This window comes from Pecten maximus, chromosome 8 (genome assembly GCF_902652985.1).
Source record: "Pecten maximus chromosome 8, xPecMax1.1, whole genome shotgun sequence".
NCBI classification, from domain to species: domain Eukaryota; kingdom Metazoa; phylum Mollusca; class Bivalvia; order Pectinida; family Pectinidae; genus Pecten; species Pecten maximus.
The window spans coordinates 19,427,598-19,439,783 of NC_047022.1; positions in this window are offsets into that span (position 1 = coordinate 19,427,598).

Here is a 12,186-nt window from a genome sequence, read left to right on the forward strand (position 1 = left end):
GAAGGGCTCGATCGTTCCTCGCGTGCAATCGCTGGTTGCACCTTTGTTAGACGCGATCGGCGTTCAGCTCCCAACAGTGACGCTCTTTTCTCGCTGTGAATCCGGTTTCCTGGTCTTGACAGTCTGTCTCGAAGGACGGAACGGTTCGGGTTTGCTCGGGTGTTCATGATGCTTGTGTCGAAATGACTGCCCATTGAGGTGTCGGACCCCCTTATATGGGGACTGTCCAGAGCAACGCTCGATGACAGCGAGAGTTCTGAATTCATACCATGCAGAGTACACCTCAACGAAATATGTGGCATGTGTCCTTTGAGTAATAATTGAGGTATTGTCACAGGTGATTAGCCCAATGTCTAGATGGATTTCGTTAATTACTCAGCGTATCGGATATGACGTAGCTACCGTCGGTGACAGCCTAATTAACTCACCACTACCTGACCGGTCCACGCGTCGCTTATCAAAACAGCACGTGTCACAAATTGAGTACTAGAATACACTACATTAGTTCTAGCAAATTCAAATTCAAATTCAAATTGGTTTATTTCTCTTTTCATAACATAATGCATAGAGAAAACATATTTACAATATTATATCCAATCATTATTCGTGTAGTGTTCGTTTGTAGATATACAGCACTTTCATAATTTTGTTGTTTTAAGGAGGACAAATAATATTATTGATTATTCTTATAAATGTACACAATTTTTTAAGAGTTTTTATATTAGTAGCATTCATGAGTTCATTAAATTTAATTACATTCGGTCGTAACCAAAAATACTTGTCTATATACAAATTTCTTTCTGTAGCTAAATTTGTACATTCAAGTAAGTAATGAAACTATCACCAATCTGTTGACTAATGCAATGTGGACATTTTCTATCAATATATTCAATCTGGTGCCATCTGCCTGTTTCAACAATAAATTTATGATTAGTTGTTCGAAATTTACAAAGAGTGATCCTGTCTTTATCATCTAAAATATCTAAATAATCTTCAAAATTAAAATTATTTTTAAAAATTCTATAACATATATATTTTGATGAGTTATTAACATCACTCTCCCAGTTCTGTAAGTACTGGTCATTTAGTCTTAGCTTAATAACATGTCTGATCCATACAGGATTACATTCGGATGTAAACTGGTTATTCCGTAAATAGCTCATTCCACATTCGTTATGTATAGATTTAACAAAACTGACATATGTAACAGGCCTATTTTCAATATGATGACAGTAACAAAGGAGTTTGTATAAAGTTATATTATATTTACTATCTTTAACGACTGACTTGTTATTCACATAACGTTTCTTAATATTAATGCCAAGTGAATTTTTAGCTGCGTGCAATAATATATTACAACATTTATCTATCAGCTCGTCAATATTAAGTTCCAATGGGTCATTACAGTTATAAATCAAATCAGTAATATATTTGATCGAGTCATCATCAATATTATTAATGAAATCCACCGCTTTTTCAGCCTTCCATTTGTTAATTCCCTCCTCCATTTTTGTTGGATTATTACATGAAATAGTAGTATTTAAAACATCGTCAAATTGTAAGGTAAATGAAATTGGACAATGTACATCAGATAATGAGGAATTAAAATCTAAGATTTCAAAATCATCGATATTTTTAACAAGCTTTAGTTTAAATTGTATTTTATTTGTGATTCGATACAACATGTAGTACAGCAACATAAATGAAAATGATCGGATTCAGAAACAAGTACAGTGTACTTATATTAATCTGTCTCCATAAGTTGTAACATATTGGCAAAATGACGGTACTGACGAAGTGGACTACATTATTTGATACAGGTAGTGAGGGAGTGCGGGGAGGGGAGGAAAGCGTGTGGGGTTGAGAAGAGGAAACTGTTACATGGATTTACCGATAGGATTAATTTGTTAATATATATATATGTATATAAATATATTTGCACATGTATTAACCGAAATAAATGTATTACAACCTTACAACCTTATATCGGTAACCAGGTCTGCGGTATGGAATCGTATGGTGTTTTCGGTACGTATAGATATTACGCATATAAAAAGCACACATTATAAGAATGTGATGTTAGACGTGTACCAGTGACTCTAGAATCTTTTAGAATGCATAATAAATGTTTGAACAATATCAAAGATATTTTCGTTATACTGGTCTGGCATATTAGGGTTACCATATAATAAAATGTTAACATTGTAGTCGGGAGGTAAGTTTCTAAAACATTGAATTCTGATGTGCTGGTAGTTTGAACAGTGAAGAAGGAAGTGCTCTGTAGTTTCGTCAGATAAGTTGCATGAACACAGGGGACTGTTAACTAGATTGCGTATATATAAATGACTGTTCAGAGAACTACAATGCATCTTGAGTCGTGCGTGGTGAATCTGACTGTGTCTAGTTTTACAACGATAGTAATATAGGGGTACGGTTTCAGTGCCAGCATTGAGGAATTTTTTAAGATTAATAATAGAGGGGTTAGTTTTTATGACCTCAGGTAGTGCGTTCCACAGAACAACAGAAGAGGGAAGGAAAGAGTCTTTGAAGAGATTATTTCGGCAGGGAATTAATTTGAAGGAGTCGGCACTTCTTGTGTTGTAGGAGTGGATATTGGAGTGGCGAGCTGGAAGCAAGTTTGTTAAGTAGGTAGGACATTGGTCATGAACCATCTGATGAAATTTAATCATTTTATGTTTTCTTCTTCTGTTAACAAGAGTATCTAAACCAGACTCTAAATATAGGCGGTCGTGACTTGTAAGTTTTGTAGCCCCGGTAATGATCCTAGCAGCTTCAAGTTGTATACTTCCAATAATTTACTTTGGCCTAATGTTATATTGTCCCAGACAATGTCTCCATATTCTAGTAAAGGTCTAATAAATGAACAGTATAAAGTTTGAAGGGATTTCCGATCAATGCTAAATTTGAGATTTCTAAGGACAGCTAGTTTTTTAGAGACTTTACTTATAATGTGCTGTAAATGATCAGTCCAGTTTCCGTTAACTGAGAGTGTGATACCTAGATGTGTGTGTGAGGTGACTTCCGTAAGTATGGTATTATTCATGAATAGGGAGGGTGGATCGGTTTGTCAGTTTTTTTTGCTTACGGTCATTGTTAGAGTTTTAGAAGGGTTGAAGTTAACAAGCCATGTTTTAGACCATTCGTTAATTTTACTAAGGTTATCATTTAACAGGTTAGCGCTAAGATGTGGAGATTCAACGATGACATACAGAGATGTGTCATCAGCAAACAGTTTTATGGCACAGCTAATGTTATTAACAATGTCATTTATGAAAATTAAGAAAAGTAGTGAGCCAAGGATTGAACCTTGCGGAACACCCGCTGTAATATAGGCTAAGTTGGATTGCTTACCGTTGATAACTACACTTTGGTAACGATTACGTAAATAATTTGAGAACCATAAAAAGAGATTTCCAGTTATTCCGAAAGATTCTAATTTGGATAGTAGGCCTCGATGCCAAACCCGGTCAAACGCCTTGCTTATGTCACAGAATATCAATCTGATTTCGTTACCCTTATCAAGATTAGAGAAAATATCATGGGGAATTGATAGAAGTTGATTGATGGTAGAATCACCAGATCTGAAGCCAGATTGGTACGGGGTTAGAAGTGATTTATCGATAAGGAAATTGTAGACATATTTATACACACAAGCTTTGACGAGCATAATACATAATCAACCACACTAGCGTTTTTACAAGTGAGTTTACCAACACTTTTATCGTGACCGGTTCTACCATTGCATATAGCAATATGTTATTCATTATTATGTGTCGTAAGTATATTGCCTGTGTTGGGCCCTCCGCCATCTTGTCATTCAAGTTGCAATATGTATACATATTATATGAATATTGTGTTATCCTATATGCTGTGTTGCATTTGGAATAAATAAATTGAATTGAAATAGATAAGTCATTGAATTTACATAAATCAATCAACCGGTTACCTGCATTGTTCTTTTTATCATCACAGTTTACTCTATGTTTTATAAACATATTATCAAAAACACTAGCATCTTGAGAGTCGTTAAGAATCTCATCAGTATGGTCAACATTATTTTCTATTTCACTTACATCAATAAAATCGCGTGCAGTTGAGGTTCGCGCGTTAAAATCACCTAAAAGGCAAACATATTTGTGGTTGTTGGAAAAAATGTAAGTACTCATTTTCGAGTTCTGAATATGGGTCACCTGTATGATATTTTGAATTTTCAGGAGGTATATAAACTATACCAAACAACAAATCTTCTTCACATTTATAAGCATTACCATTGATCTTAAACCAACTTACATATTTACTATCACTTTCTACTAAACTGATATAATTTTCCATTTCACACTTGAAGGCAAGTGTTATTCCACCAGCTTTGACTTTTCTAATTTTGAAACGATTTTTCATCTAACTACAAAACCAGGTAAGTCAATAACATCTAAGTCATCCGTTTTTGTTTCACAAAGACATAATACATCAAAATTATTTACAAATTCAAAAAAGTCTGGATATTGGATTTTTCTTAAAATACCACCAACATTCAAAACCAGTATTTTGATTTTAGAAACTGTCTGTGAGTTCAGGCTTGAACCGATGTTTACGTCATTAGGCGAGTGAAAATCTGTAGAGCGCGTACGCGTGTGGCCAGCTCGGGCTTGCCCTCCGGCGCGTTCCTAGTGAGAGGCCGAGTGCCGAGTACGTCTACGCTTTTTATCTTGTTTACTAGGTGTGCATGTGTCAAGGGTCACCGAGTTCTCGTATAATTGTCCTTCAATATATAGTTTGTCCCGGACCAACACTGCTTTCTTCCCTTCTCTCTTCTCTTTTTTTTTGGATAGGGTACAATTTTTTCCTGATTTCTTCAATTTCTTTCGGATACTTTTCATTTATTCCGTATTGAGTATCTTTCAACTTCACAGCATTTTTTTTCACTTTCGTAAGATCACTGAAATGAACAAACTTCACAATGATGGATCGTGGTCTCCCATCCCTGGTACTGCCTTTATTTCCAATACGATGTGTATTTGCCATCTGTATATCACCGCCATTTTCAATTTCCAGTTTCTCTTGTATGATTTTTTTTTTACAGTTTCCTCACAGTTTTCAATATTTTCGTTCTGCCCCCAAATTTTTCAGGTATTCCGGAGAAAATCAAATTATATTTCATAGACCTGCATTGGGCCTCTAGTGCTTTTTCCTTCGTTTCATTAATAGTTATTCTCATGGTATCAATTTCATCAAAAATTTCATTTTCAGTTTTGTCCAATGTTTCAATATCCTTTCTAATTTTGGTAACGTTCCGTCCGGTTGTATCATTTGATGCTTTTACTCTATCCATTAAATTGCTGTTTCCCTGTAAATCACTTTCAAGCTCCTGAATTCTTTTATTTGTTGACTTCATCTCTGATTCATTTTTCTCTACCCGCGAGGTTAGTACATTCAATTTCTGCTTGATTTCATCCAGACACGAAGTGTTTTCTTCTATAGCTGTTAGACGAGTAGCAGAGACCTATATTAATTTAATTATCTAGTATATAGGTCTCTGGTTCTAGCGCGTGGGTCTTGTATGGCTGCTTTAGAATAATCTAAATGCATTTTCCAAAATATTTGTTTTCTCTAACAATTAACTCAACAACAAATCGATAATATTAATTTATCGAGCAGAAATTAAAACTGTATCAACAATAGTTCATTGTAACTAAAAAAAAAAAAATAAATAAAACATCTGTATTCATGGTTACATCATTGACACCTTATTCATACTTTACGGGAGAATTTAAAAAAAAAAGGTGACAGAAAAATTGACATGACAGATTCTCTATTAGACATTAATTGTAAATTCCACGACTAAAATGTAACACTTATAAAGTAAACCTATTTCATTAACTTAATTGGAACTGCTACAATTTTAATATGTATTCAACTCAAGCATGTACGACTTTAATTAGAAGTTTTGCAATTGAATGGCGATTGTCGCGGATGAGATACCATTCAGATCGATTAGAGTTACTCCCCTTAGTTATACTCTGTGGTAGTATATAGCGATATAGCTTGACAGTCGAAGGGGAAACTGGCTTCATAGTGTTTCGGATTATGACCATAATCGTAACGGTCGATCATCATCAGACCTCTTAATGGTGAATAAAAGGGATTTGAAGGAAATGAAGCTAAACGACGAAAGGAAAGCGTAATACACATAGGTGTATGTGTCAGAAAGTTTTATAATGATAAAAAGTCGTCGGAATTAGTGACATGTTTTGAAACACTTTTTAGATAGTTTTTAATTTATTGAAATATTGGGGAAGATTTTGACAATTTTAATTCAAAAACAATTAGCCAGACCAAAACATTATCGCTGTATGTGTAGAGTAACATCGTAGGTAAATGATGTCAATGCAGTTAGTTATCATTTCAAATGATTATGGCGGCGAGTAAGAATTTATACGGGATATGTTGGTTGGGGATTTGTGTTTTTTTAATGCGTAATATTTTCGAGGTCCATTGGACTCCTTTTGGGAGTATTAGTGGCCCTAAAAAGGGCCTTTGTTTAGGGAAGTGGTGTCGCATCACCGCTAGTCGTTCATCGTCGTGTCGGACTCTGCATAATCATCATCGTCGTCTTCTCCTTCTACAACACGGACGATTTGACCAAAGAGTTCCTGACGAAGGTCGGCAACCATCTTGGCCTTTGCGCGAGCGTAGTCATAGTAGACATTTCGCAGACCCTCTACGACAGCCAGTTTTAGACGCAGATTGTACCGGAAGGGGCGGTTCGAGTTCTGTTTCGCCTTGTCGTACCGGAAGTGTAGATCTTCAATACGCTGGTTCAGCAACACTATTTGTTCACATGACCGGCGGAATCGGCGTTCAGCTCCCAACAGTGACGCTCTTTTCTCGCTGTGAATCCGGTTTCCTGGTCTTGACAGTCTGTCTCGAAGGACGGAACGGTTCGGGTTTGCTCGGGTGTTCATGATGCTTGTGTCGAAATGACTGCCCATTGAGGTGTCGGACCCCCTTATATGGGGCTGTCCAGAGCAACTCTCGATGTCAGCGAGAGTTTCTAAGTCATACCATGCAGAGTACACCTCAACGAAATATGTGACATGTGTCCTTTGAGAAATAATTGAGGTATTGGCACAGGTGATTAGCCCAATGTCTATACTGATTTCGTTAATTACTCAGCGTATCGGCTATGACGTAGCTACCGTCGTTGACAGCCTAATTAACTCACCACTGCCTGACCGGTCCACCCGACGCTTATCACAACAGCACGTGTCACAAACTGAGCATTAGAATACACTATCACTAGTCCTAGCGCGTGGGTCTGAATTTATACTCGCTGCTGCTGAAATGCATGGCTGCTTTATAATGACTTAAATGCATTTTTTTTTTAAATATTTGTTTTCTTCAACAATTAAAGCAACAAACAATCAATAATATTGATGTATCGAACAGAAATTAAAATTGTATTAACAAGAGTTGATGGTAACAAAGCAAAAATAATAAATTAGTTTTACTTTGTAATAGTATAGCGATGTAGCTTGACAGTCGATATGGGACACTGGCTTCATGGTGTTTTGAATTATGACCATAATCTTATCGGCCCATCGACACCAGGCCCCTAAATGGTGAATAAAGGGTATTTAAACGAAATGAAACCGAATTAAAAAAAATGGGGGGGGGCGTTATACACGTATGTATGTGTGTGACGGTGGCGTAGCTACATTGTACCATTGACGCAAAAACGCAGTTGCGTGCACATCAATTTAAAAAAAAAAAAAAAAAAACATAATTCCGCCCCACATCCCACATTTTGAATCACGTATAACATTAATATTATTCAAGTCTCTCACTCTCCAATAAAATACTAACGTTATGTCATTTAAGAAGGAACACACAGCTATTATAGTACAAAATGTAAATGTTGCGGGTTAAGGTTGACATTCCGTTGACATTCCATGATGATAATCCCACTATGTATAGTAATATATTTACCTGTCGGTACCTACGTACGTCGGCTCTATCACCAGTCAAAGGGTACGACGGACACTTGTCTTACAGGTATTAATTCGGCTAGCCTTGGCGATGAGAGTGCAGAAATTATATTCCACATGAAATCAGGTGAAATAAAGGACTTTTCTTTTATCACATACGGTACCTCGTACACCTTAGATATGAGAGTGAAAACACGTGTGCCAAATTAAAAAGGTATACGTTTTTGCGCCATTTTAAATTCAGGAGAACACGTCTAAAAGGTCTGTCAGCGTCAGCAATCCTGCACATCCACTGAGACATCAAAATTAACAATAACGATTTTGTGGACATTTTTCACGGTTAAAATGACAGAAAATGATTTTGCATTAGATTCAATATAAGATAAATTACATACAATGCATTAATCTATTTTTAAATTATTCTTATTTTTGCAAGCAGCAGAATCATTATTTGATGAGGACTTTAATTACACTTAAAACTGTAAGTTTTAAATGTCTGCCTGTGAATGATGCCATCATGTAAATAACGAAGGAGACGACAGATTATATTTGCATGTGTAATCAGTTCATTTTTTTATTCTGAATTTAGGTTAAAAGATACGCTTCAATGGGAAAAAATTAACCAATTTTCAACAAATGTAAGTATGCTATAATTCGTTAAAAGCTATTCTACGGCCTTTCAAGAAGCATTTTCTTTCTTTTCGTGCACTTCAAATTATAATTGATCAACAACTAACCAACACAAAACAATATCGCTGAAAACGTGTACAGTAAAATCGTAGGTAAATGGTGCCAATGCAGTTAGATGAATATTGCGGGGAATAAGAATTTATACGGGGTATGTTGGTTGGGGAGTTGTGTTGTTATTATTATTGTATGCGTAATATTTTCGAGGTTCATTGGACTCCTTTTGGGAGTGTTAGTGGCCCTAAAAAGGGCCTTTGTTTAGGGAAGTGGTGTCACATCACCGCTAGTCGTTCATCGTCGTGTCGGACTCTGCATAATCATCATCGTCGTCTTCTCCTTCTACAACACGGACGATTTGACCAAAGAGTTCCTGACGAAGGTCGGCAACCATCTTGGCCTTTCCGCGAGCGTAGTCATAGTAGACATTTCGCAGACCCTCTACGACAGCCAGTTTTAGACGCAGATTGTACCGGAAGGGGCGGTTCGAGTTCTGTTTCGCCTTGTCGTACCGGAAGTGTAGATCTTCAATACGCTGGTTCAGCAACACTATTTGTTCACATGACCGGCGGAATCGGCGTTCAGCTCCCAACAGTGACGCTCTTTTCTCGCTGTGAATCCGGTTTCCTGGTCTTGACAGTCTGTCTCGAAGGACGGAACGGTTCGGGTTTGCTCGGGTGTTCATGATGCTTGTGTCGAAATGACTGCCAAGTGAGGTGTCGGAGCCCTTATATGGGGCTGTCCAGAGCAACTCTCGATGACAGCGAGAGTTTCGAATTCATACCATGCAGAGTACACCTCAACGAAATATGTGGCATGTGTCCTTTGAATAAATTGAGGTATTGTCACAGGTGATTAGCCCAATGTCTATATGGATTTCTTTAATTACTCAGCGTATCGGCTATGACGTAGCTACCGTCGTTGACAGCCTAATTAACTCACCACTGCCTGACCGGTCCACCCGACGCTTATCACAACAGCACGTGTCACAAATTGAGCATTAGAATACACTATCACTAGTTCTAGCGCGTGGGTCTGAATTTAGACTCGCTGCTGCTGAAATGCATGGCTGCTTTATACATGTATGATATAAATGTACTTTCTTTGATATTTGTTTTCTATAACAATTAAAACAACAATCAATCAATTATATTATCTTATCGAACAGAAATTAAAACTGTACCAACAATAGTGCATATTAACTAAACAAATCATCTGTATTCATGGTAGCGTAATTGACTCTTACTTTGTGCTTTACGAGAGAACTTGAAAACGGAGACAGAAAAATGAAATATTAGGCCTAAATTGTGACTTTCGCAACCAAAATGTAAAAAAAATATGAACGTTACTTTATTTTATCAACTCAGATCTGCTACAATTTTAATTTTAACTCAAGCATATACGGTTTTGATTAAATTTATTTATTTATTTATTTATTTATTCTAACTAATCAGATTCAATGTGAAATTATGACTTAAACATATTTTTGATTGTATGTTTAATGCTTGATAATCAATGATAAATATATATGTATATATGGATCAACATTTACCTTTTCGGCATAGCCGTATAATAATCTTTTGGTCCCGGATATGACGCGACAGGTGGCGTTACTGAACTAAACTAAAAACTTTAAAAAACCTGGTCAAGATGAAGTATGTAATTGGTCAATTTAGCAGTAAACGCAGATATGTAGTTAAAAACGAAACGAAGTTAAGATTGAATGCAAGCTGAATAAGTGGATGTATCTTTTCCAATGACACATTGATAACATTATATTCCTGATTCAAATGCAGTTATATTATCACCAAAAATAATCCAAACTGATATCATTTTGTTATCCGTGCTGAAACGCTTTAGTTCGTTGATTTATTTCACCGACAGTTTTACATTTATAGCTACCAGTATTAAAACTATGCCGTTTATCTTTTTTAAAAATAGTTCTTGTTTAAATATAGCAGTTGATACATCAATGATATACTTTTACTAATTAAATGTAACAGCTGAGTATCGGAACGCACAAAAACATGTATGTAAATTCATATTGATTTAAATTGATTGAATGTATTCTAAGCTTTTGTTTAATTGATGTTTTACACATTGGAAGCGTAAAACTTCTAAATGTTTTGTAAAGGTTTATATCTGTAAAATAATGCACCATGCAGGGGTACGCATATGGAAGTAAACAAAAACAAAACACATTTACATGTATCATGTGCCAGTAACTCTTTCATGAAAATAACAATTAACTATCACCAACATATTTATTTATTTATTGATACTTAACAAATCTAAAAATTCATGGCAGACTGATTCCGTACTCTTTGTTTTATTAAAAATGTGTATTGTCATATTCTGATGTCAAATGATCGATGGGTGGGAGATTGACACAACCCACTTTCCACAAATACCCCCGCCCCCGGGGGATGCGGGTAACAGGTAGGGGCCCTAGGGACGGGGAGGGGGCGTGACCATTCATTAGTGTCACATCTGTTCGTTGTATGTTAAATCAAGGATTCAAGTGACACTACACAGAGTTTAATCAATTGACCCAAGGCGCTCCTCTTTCTTTCTTTCTTTCTTTCTTCTTTCTTTCTTTCTTTCTTTCTTTCTTCTGGAAATTATTGTAAATTTAGAGTGTAAAATAAATATAAAATGGATAAGTTTAAATAATTTAGGAGTTCTCATTAAAATAATATATACGACTTACCAATACATATCTGAATTTTATTGTTACTATATTCGAGTTGTAAATATAAATTCTGGTTTGAATATTGTATTATAGAACCATGTAGTTATAAATGCAATCAACCTATAAGTCTGTTAAATGTAATCTGTAAATATTTGTTTGTCTCTCTCCTTGCCTAATTCATTTATTTATTTTTTGTAAGCCAGCACCTAATATCATAGTATAGTGAGGAAACTCGGGCTAACTACAGCGTATACACTGTCCGCGGCGTACGTTAGACCTTTTAGGGAAACTTAATTTCTGTCATGATTTCCTATCGGGAATTTTAGTTAAATAAAGTATTTCCTAAGTTACGGACATTAATCAAACTCAGGCAACGTGTGATCCAGAGGGATGTCAAGGGTTTCCGGAATCCACCTCACCAGTAAACATTATGATCCTCCGTGTATTAGGCCGACACTTTCCAAAGACTCATGATCAGAGACACTAATTGATCCTACAACCCAGTCTCAATTACGAGATCACTCAACTGTGACCGATCCGCATGAGACACGGGTGTTAATTACATGACAGTGTGGTTGTCTTAATTGGTGGTCACTGGCGACCGACGAAGAACATCTTCATATTTGAAAAAAATAACTTAACTAAGCATCCAGATTCGTCACTGCAGCGCATCATGGCAATCATCATAGGTCCTATTGTGTCGAGTTCAAACGTCAACAATACAATATTTTTGTAATTCGCTTGTGACAAAAAGCTTTTAGAAAACTCAGCTGAAAACATCTTTCTGTATTCATGCTCTATATA